This window comes from Capricornis sumatraensis, chromosome 15 (assembly GCF_032405125.1).
Source record: "Capricornis sumatraensis isolate serow.1 chromosome 15, serow.2, whole genome shotgun sequence".
NCBI classification, from domain to species: Eukaryota; Metazoa; Chordata; class Mammalia; order Artiodactyla; family Bovidae; genus Capricornis; species Capricornis sumatraensis.
Genome location: NC_091083.1, coordinates 61,390,698 through 61,398,172, shown reverse-complemented (window position 1 = coordinate 61,398,172; position 7,475 = coordinate 61,390,698). Strand labels below are relative to the sequence as shown.

The following is a 7,475-nucleotide window of genomic DNA, read 5'->3' as shown; positions in this document are numbered from 1 at the left end:
GCTTCTAAATCCTGTGTGCATTCTGTGAAACAGCTGCTGCCACTGAGTTGGGCTGGGCTGAACTGGGTTGTTGTGGTTTGGTGTAGATTGAGCTAGGTCATATTGGGTTGGGTTGAGTTTGGTTGAGTTAGATTGAACTTGGTTAAGCTGGGTTGGGTTGGTTTGAGCTGTGTCGTGTTGAAATAAGTTGGCTTAGATTGGACTGGGTTGGGTTGAGCTGAGTTGAGCTCGTTTGAGCTAGGTTAGATTGATCTGGGTTGAGTTCAGCTGGGTTGAGCTGAGTCAGGTTAAGTTGGTTTGAGGTGGGTAGGGTTGAGTTAGGTTATGTTAGGTTGAATAGGTGTGGGATGCTTTGAGAAGCACTGAGTTATACTGAGCCCTTTGCTGAGTCTTCCTGGTCCCATGAGAAAGGGGTAAAATATCTCCTCTGTAGACTTTCAGCTCCTTGAGGGCAGAAACAGAGATAAATACAGAAGAAACAGATGAGATGCATGTATGATTCACTGCTAAATGGTGGTCAAATTACCAAGGTCGTAACACTTCTCACTGAGCAAGCCCACAGATTATGAGGCACCCTTGGGTTGACGGGTGGCAAGGGGGCCGTTCCAAAGAGCCAGACCTAACTATCCTCCTGCTCATGGGTTACAGAAACCCCAGGATCAACCCCCTCACATGGAAATCACACACCACAGCTCATAAGCTCAGCAGATATTAAGACAGACTGATTGAGTGAGTGAAGTCCCTCAGTCGTCTCCGACTCTTTGCGACCCCCATGGACTGTAGCCTACCAAGCTCCTCTGTCTATGGGATTTTTCAGGCAATAGTACTGGAGTGGATTGCCATTTCCTCCTCCAGGGGATCTTCCTGACCCAGGGATTGAACCTGGGTCTTCCGCATGGTAGACAGACGCTTTACCATCTGAGCCACCAGGGAAGTCCATTATGACAGAAAGTGATCTTTTATTGAGCACCTGCTGTGTATAGGGTGCTGTCTGTCCACCCTCTGTGTCTTAAAATCTCACATTAGCTTTCATCAAAGGGTATGATCGCTGACTTTTCACACACAAAGAGACTGGGGTCAGATAACTTGTCCAAGTGCATGCCTCCCTTGGAGACAGTACTGTTAAGACAGAAAACGCCCCTGAACCTGAGCACTGAGAAAAGAGCAGTTGCTGCCATTTCTCAGCCCACTCCTTCTCCATCATTATACTCTGTATAAAAATATCCTTGAAAAATCATGGCCAAAACCCTGCGTGGCTGGGAGTCCATTCCCTGTGGAGGGAAATCTATCTGCAGATAATGTCTGAGGAGGCATTTTCAGACGCAGGCTGTCATAGGTAGACAAGAGCCAAAGCAAGCATACTAAACCGTTCATGGTAAAGACCTACATGGCGAGGTTCTGGGTGTCCACTGTACAATTCTTCCAGTGTTCCTGTATTTTGGAATTTTTTATGATAAAATGTTGGGGGCAGGGGGAGGGGAACGGATGCATCCTGCCCCAGTTTCCAGGACAGAGTGGGTTAAAACAGTGCTTCCTTGTATTCCTTTTATTTCTTAGAACCTCTTTCTCATCACATCACAGTTTATAAATGTTTGAACAATTATTAGTGTCAGGTGCACAAACAAAACCCCCACACAGCAGTGTATTGTTCCGCAGATGGAAAAGTCTGTTAGATTAGATTTTTTTTTTTTTAACCTGGGGCCAGGAGGCTGAGGGTGTATGTTGGTAAAAGATACTGCAGGCCTCAGCCTGTGAACAATCCCATGGAGAAGATCTGGCTTTTCAGCTGCATCCCCTGGAGCCACCTTTGTCTAGCAGGAAACAGGCTTAACTCTTTCTCACCAAAAGCTTCTTAGCAGTGGGCACAATAGCCCTGCATTCACTTCAGCTTTGTTTTAATTTATTTATTTTTAATTGAAGGATAATTGCTTTACAATGTTGGTTTCACTTCTGCCGTACATCAACATGAATCAGCCATGGGGGAACATATGTTCCCTCCCATCCTTTCTCATCCTCTCTTGGTGGTTACAGAGCCCTGGTTTGAGTTTCCTGAGTCATACAGTAAATTTCCTTTAGCTATTTATTTACACATGGTAGTGTATATGCTTCCATGCTACACTCTCCAATTGTCTCACCCTCTCCTTCCCCCCTCCACCTCGCCAGGGTCCATAAAGAAGGAGCAGTACATATATATTATGAAAAACTACTCAGCCATAGAAAGGAACCGGAGAAGGCAACAGCACCCCACTCCAGTACTCTTGCCTGGAAAATCCCATGGACGGAGGAGCCTGGTAGGCTGCAGTCCATGGGGGTCACTGAGTCAGGCACGACTAAGCGACTTCACTTTGACTTTGCACTTTCATGCGCTGGAGAAGGAAATGGCAACCCACTCCAGTATTCTTGCCTGGAGAATCCCAGGGACAGAGGAGCCTAGTGGACTGCCGTCTATGGGGTCGCACAGAGTCGGACACGACTGAAGTGACTTAGCAGCAGCAGCAGCATGGAAAGGAACACATTTGAGTCAGTTCTAATGAGGTGGATGAACCTGGAACCCTTTATACAGAGTGAAGTAAGTCAGTTTTATTTTAATTCAAATAGTTCATCCAAGACAAAGGCTGACTCTAGGCCAGTCTGGGCACCATAGCGCCACCACGGACGACTCATGGTTTAAGGGCACAGACTCTAACCAGACTCCCTGGGCTTGAACCACTCTAGCTCCAAGATTGGCTACTCTATGGCTCAGTTTCCTCATCTGTAAAATGGGAACAGTCTCCATTGTTGGTTGTTGGAGGCTTCACAGAGCTGTTACATACAAAGAACTGAGAACAGAGGAGACTGGCATGCAGTTAGGAACAAATAGTTATTATTCATAGCAGGGTGATGTTTCTGATCATTGGTTTCCTTACCTGTAAAATGTAAATGGAGATTATATATTAGGGTGTTGTGATAAAAATAGGACCCTCCTCCTTGGGCCGGTAGAAGGATGAAATGACTTTGACCCTGCAGGGGAAATTGCCCAGTAGGATGTCCCCAGCTCAATACAGGAATTTTACGTGACAGATCTAATTTAAGATGTACAATGGGACACCTGTCCTTTCTTCCATGATGGTGAAGCCACACACTGGAGGCTGACGATGTCAGCAATGCTATGAAATGTATGAGGAGAAAGAGATGCAGAAAGAACCCAGACTGTCTGCTTCTCACATGCTCCGGCCCCGGCAGGCTGGCTCCCAGACCGCCGTGACCTCGATACGGTGTATGCACCGCCGGCTGGCCTGACCCCCCTTCTCACGACCACACGCCTCACTGGGATGACCTACATTTCCACTGTGGTGGCCGGAACAGACATTCCAGAGTAATTAACAAACAAGCACACACATAGACACACACACACACACACACACACACACACACACACACACACACACACACAGCTGGCCCAGGCCTGGCAGTGAGTGGCTGGCACACTTGCTGTCTAGACAGGACTGCAGATGAATGGCCTCCTGCCGTGGTAGGCAGCAGCTCGGGGCTGTAACTGGGCCGCCGATGGCTCCTCTCCACCTTGATCAGGAGTGTCCAGCCACGTTCCTTCCGAGGAAAGCACCCTTCGGAATCATCAGAGACAAGATCTGGCTACGGGAAAGCTCAAAGCACTGCCGTTTACAATCACGAAGAATGGGGGCTCTCCTTCCAAAAAGGAGCTAGTTAAGCACATGACAGGACCTTCCCCACTAGGACCTGGAGGCAGAAGCTGATGATCCCAGTGGAGGAGACAGTCTGCCGGCATGTGGTGACTGTCAGCAGATATTAAGTTTCAAAAGAGCAGGATTCAGAACAGCATGGTATCAGGGGTTGCAGCTGTTTTTTTAAGAAGTGCCTAGGAGAATCACTGGGAGAGCAAGCCTAGGAAGTTCAATGCTTCCTCTGGGCACTATAGCTGGTCACCAGGGCACTTTGAGTGTTCCTACTCATGGGACATGTACGAATAAAATAAGAACTTGTACCTCAAACCCAGTGCATCCAGCTGGCTTTTCCCAGACATTGAGCATGTGGGTAATGCCTTCCTGTCTTTGCCTACTGGCTCTATGGCCTTCTAAGCTGGCTCATTGGGTGAAGAATCTGCCAGCAATGCGGGAGACATAGGAGACTTGGGTTCAGACCCTGGGTCCGAAAGAGTCCCTGGAGAAGGAAATTTGCAACCCATTCCAGGATTCTTGCCCAGGAAATCCCATGGACAGAGGAGCCTGGAGGGGTACAGACCATGGGGTTGCAAAAGAGTCGGACGTGACTTAGTGACTAAACACTGGCTCTGTGATTGACTTAGAACTACTCTTTAAAACGATGCATACTTTTCACAAAAGCAAATATATTTTAAAATAAAGTTATATATCACAACTGTGGATGGAAAAATAAAAATAGAAGGTGAAATTAAAGATGAACATATCATTATTAAAGTTTTAAAAATTGCTTTGTACCACAAGCAATCCTTAGCCCTGCCAGAGATGCGTTTTCGCAACACTGGTCAACACTATCTTCCATCAGCCATTTCTTTACAGACTGAGGAAGCTGGAGTTTAGGAGATATGCTTTCCTCGGGCATTCAGGCACCTAGAAGCCCTGGATTCTAACTCAGGTGCTGCTCACTTGGACCTTGCCTGTGTAGGAGCTCCCTACACTCCTGGGAGAATCCTGGGAAGATGGTAGGCCTGTCTCCATGGAGACAGGAGCAGCCCTGCCTCCTGACCCTCAGGACTCCTGACCCTTTTCCCATAGCTGAGCTCCCAGGTACCTGACCGCAAAGAAGGGGTCCCACTCTCTCCCTTCCCCTATGCTCTCCATTTGGGGCACATCTGTGTGTCAAAGTTTCCCCGTATGCTAAGAGAAAGCCAGACAAAAGTCTGTGAACTTCATATTAAGCTATTTTTAATTTCATGGTGCTCAGTTCCACAGCCAGTTAATTCCATCTCATTTCCAAGGGTCCCATCTCCTTCTTGTTTTCTTTCTCCAACAGTTTCAGATGTTTTCTGGGACCAACTAGGGCTCTGTTTGTGTTTGTTTTTTAACTTTGTATATAAACTTGTGGTTTGCCTTCCTCCTTCTTTTTCCATCTTCCTCATCCCAGGCACACCTTGGCTAGACAGGCTTGAGGAGTGGGCTGGAAGAGAAAAGACTCCTCTTCCTCTGGCAGCCTCTTTGCCTTAATGCCTCCCCTCCCCTGAGGTTGAGCAGCTCACCCAAGCCGACCAATCAGAGCAGTCCATGGCCTGGAACATCAAGTTAGGGCAAGAAGACAGTCACATGACCAAAGCAGGGCCAATCAGAGTTCTCTGTGAGAAATGAAATGGATTGTGTAGGAAGTCTAGGGGAAATGAAATGGGTTTTGTAGGAAGATTGTGAAATGTCTCTGACTTGCTAACTATGAAAGTAATGGATGCCCAGAAGTGCTGGAGGCATCCCTACTGTCATTTGAAACCCAGCTTGCCCAATAATGAGGCCAGCTAGAAATAAGCAGAGCCAAGAGACAGCGAGAGGAGAGTAAGTCAGACAAGCCCCTGGGTACAACTGTGCCTGCAGGCTGCCAAACTGTTCAACTTCAAAGTTGTAGGCATCAGTAAGTAGCCTGGGTTTGTTGTTGCTGTTGTTAATCTAGTGTTTTATGTTTCTTTCCCCGTTCAAGTCACAACCAAAGAACATCCCTGTGGATAGCCTGCCCACCTTCCTCCCCTTTCCCCGCTCCCAGGTCCCGTCTTATCCAGGCACAGCCTAAATGCTAAAGGTTACAGAAATGGAGGAACCCTGTTGGAAATTCTGGTCCTTCAAGATTCAACTCAGGCACTGCCTCCTCCAGGAAGCCTTTCCTGGTGCCTGGCTGGTTTAAATCCCAATTCTGCCACCACACAGACTTCTGTGAGGATAGCACCATGGATAAGAGCCAGGCTCTGGAAGTCAGACATTTCTGATTGGAATCCTGGCTCTGCCACGTACCTGCTATGTGATCTTGTGCAAATGAGTGACCTCTCTGTTTTTGTTTTTTGCCATGAGCAAACGGTTAGGGTTAGGGTTAGGAGTTCACATTGGTGCCTACACGACAGGTTTGTTGTGAGGGTTGAACAAGTTAATCCACACTACTGACTTAGAACAGAATCCAGCCAGCAGTTAGTACGTGGTATTGGCCGTGATTTTTACAATCTGTGTCGACCTTTATTGTAATTGCCGTTTACTTGCTTGCCTCAAGCCACAGCCTTTCTCATCCCTTTTATTTCAATACCTTTGCTGGGCCTCACATAGTGCCTGGCATGTAAAGAAGGTTGGCAGACCCATGACGTGTGCCCCAAATTAACAAGTAAATCTGCAGCTCCAACTCTTCATTCTCCCCATCAAGAAGAACTCAGGCTTTGCCAACTCATTTCTTGTTCTTGTTTTAAAAACAGGATTAGTGAGTGTAGAGGGGACATGGGGTGATAGAGAAAAACAGGGAGGGTCTGAAACACATTTGGAGAGGTTCTCACACTAGGTTGTGCATTCGGATCACTGGGGAGTTTTTTAAATTTATTTATTTTTTAATTGAAGGATAATTGCTTTACAGAATTTTGCTGTTTTCTGTCAAACCTTAACATGAATCAGCCATAGGTGTACATATGTCCCCTCCCTCTTGGACCTCCCTCCCATCTCCCTTCCCATCCCACCCCTCTAGGTTGGTACAAAGCCCCTATTTTAACACACACTGAGCCTGCTTGTCCTGGGCTTTCCAACCTCACCAAGCCCTGGTCAGGCTTGGTGCCAGGCTGAGAACTGCTAGATAGAGGGTGTCAGAAAGCTTCTGCTGCTGCTGCTAAGTCACTTCAGTCGTGTCCAACTCTGTGCGACCCCATAGACATCAGCCCACCAGGCTCTCCCGTCCCTAGGGATTTTCCAGGCAAGAACACTGGAGTGGGTTGCCATTTCCTTCTCCAAAGCATGAAAGTGAAAAGTGAAAGTGAAGTTGCTCAGTCGTGTCCGACTCTTAGCGACCCCATGGGCTGCAGCCTACCAGGCTCCTCTATCCATGGGATTTTCCAGGCAAGAGTACTGGAGTGGGGTGCCATTGCCTTCTCCTCAGAAAGCTTCAATGTACGTCAAAAATGGAAGCTTCTTGAGTGCTTTTGTGAGATTTCAGCAAAGACTGAAATTGCTTTTCAATTATTTCTGACCCTCAGTCGGCTCTTTATTTGAACGTGACCTGGTTCGGAGACTGGGCGCCAAGGTGACCTGGCTTTCTCTGCTACAAGTGAGTGAGGGACCAGACCAGCAGATGAATGAATTCCCTTCCAACACGCCCTGACCCAGGTTTCTCAAGTACAAGCAGGCGGAGGGGAAGAGAGATGCTCTGATGCAAGGACCCACAGAAAAGCATGGTTTTCCAGCCCAGGGTAAGTCTGTGGCCACAGCCGTGCTCTGAGAAGACTTGCTGTGCTCCCAGGGACCTGGAGAGACTTG

The 7,475-nt window shown here is 47.7% G+C and overlaps 1 non-coding gene across 1 annotated transcript; it reads right to left on the bottom strand.

Moving 5' to 3' along the window:
* Positions 1-860: 860 nt before the first annotated feature.
* On the bottom strand, positions 861-933 carry TRNAG-ACC (transfer RNA glycine (anticodon ACC)). The gene has a single exon. It is a non-coding gene; the product is annotated as a tRNA-Gly (tRNA).
* Between the last annotated feature and the right edge of the window lie 6,542 nt (positions 934-7,475).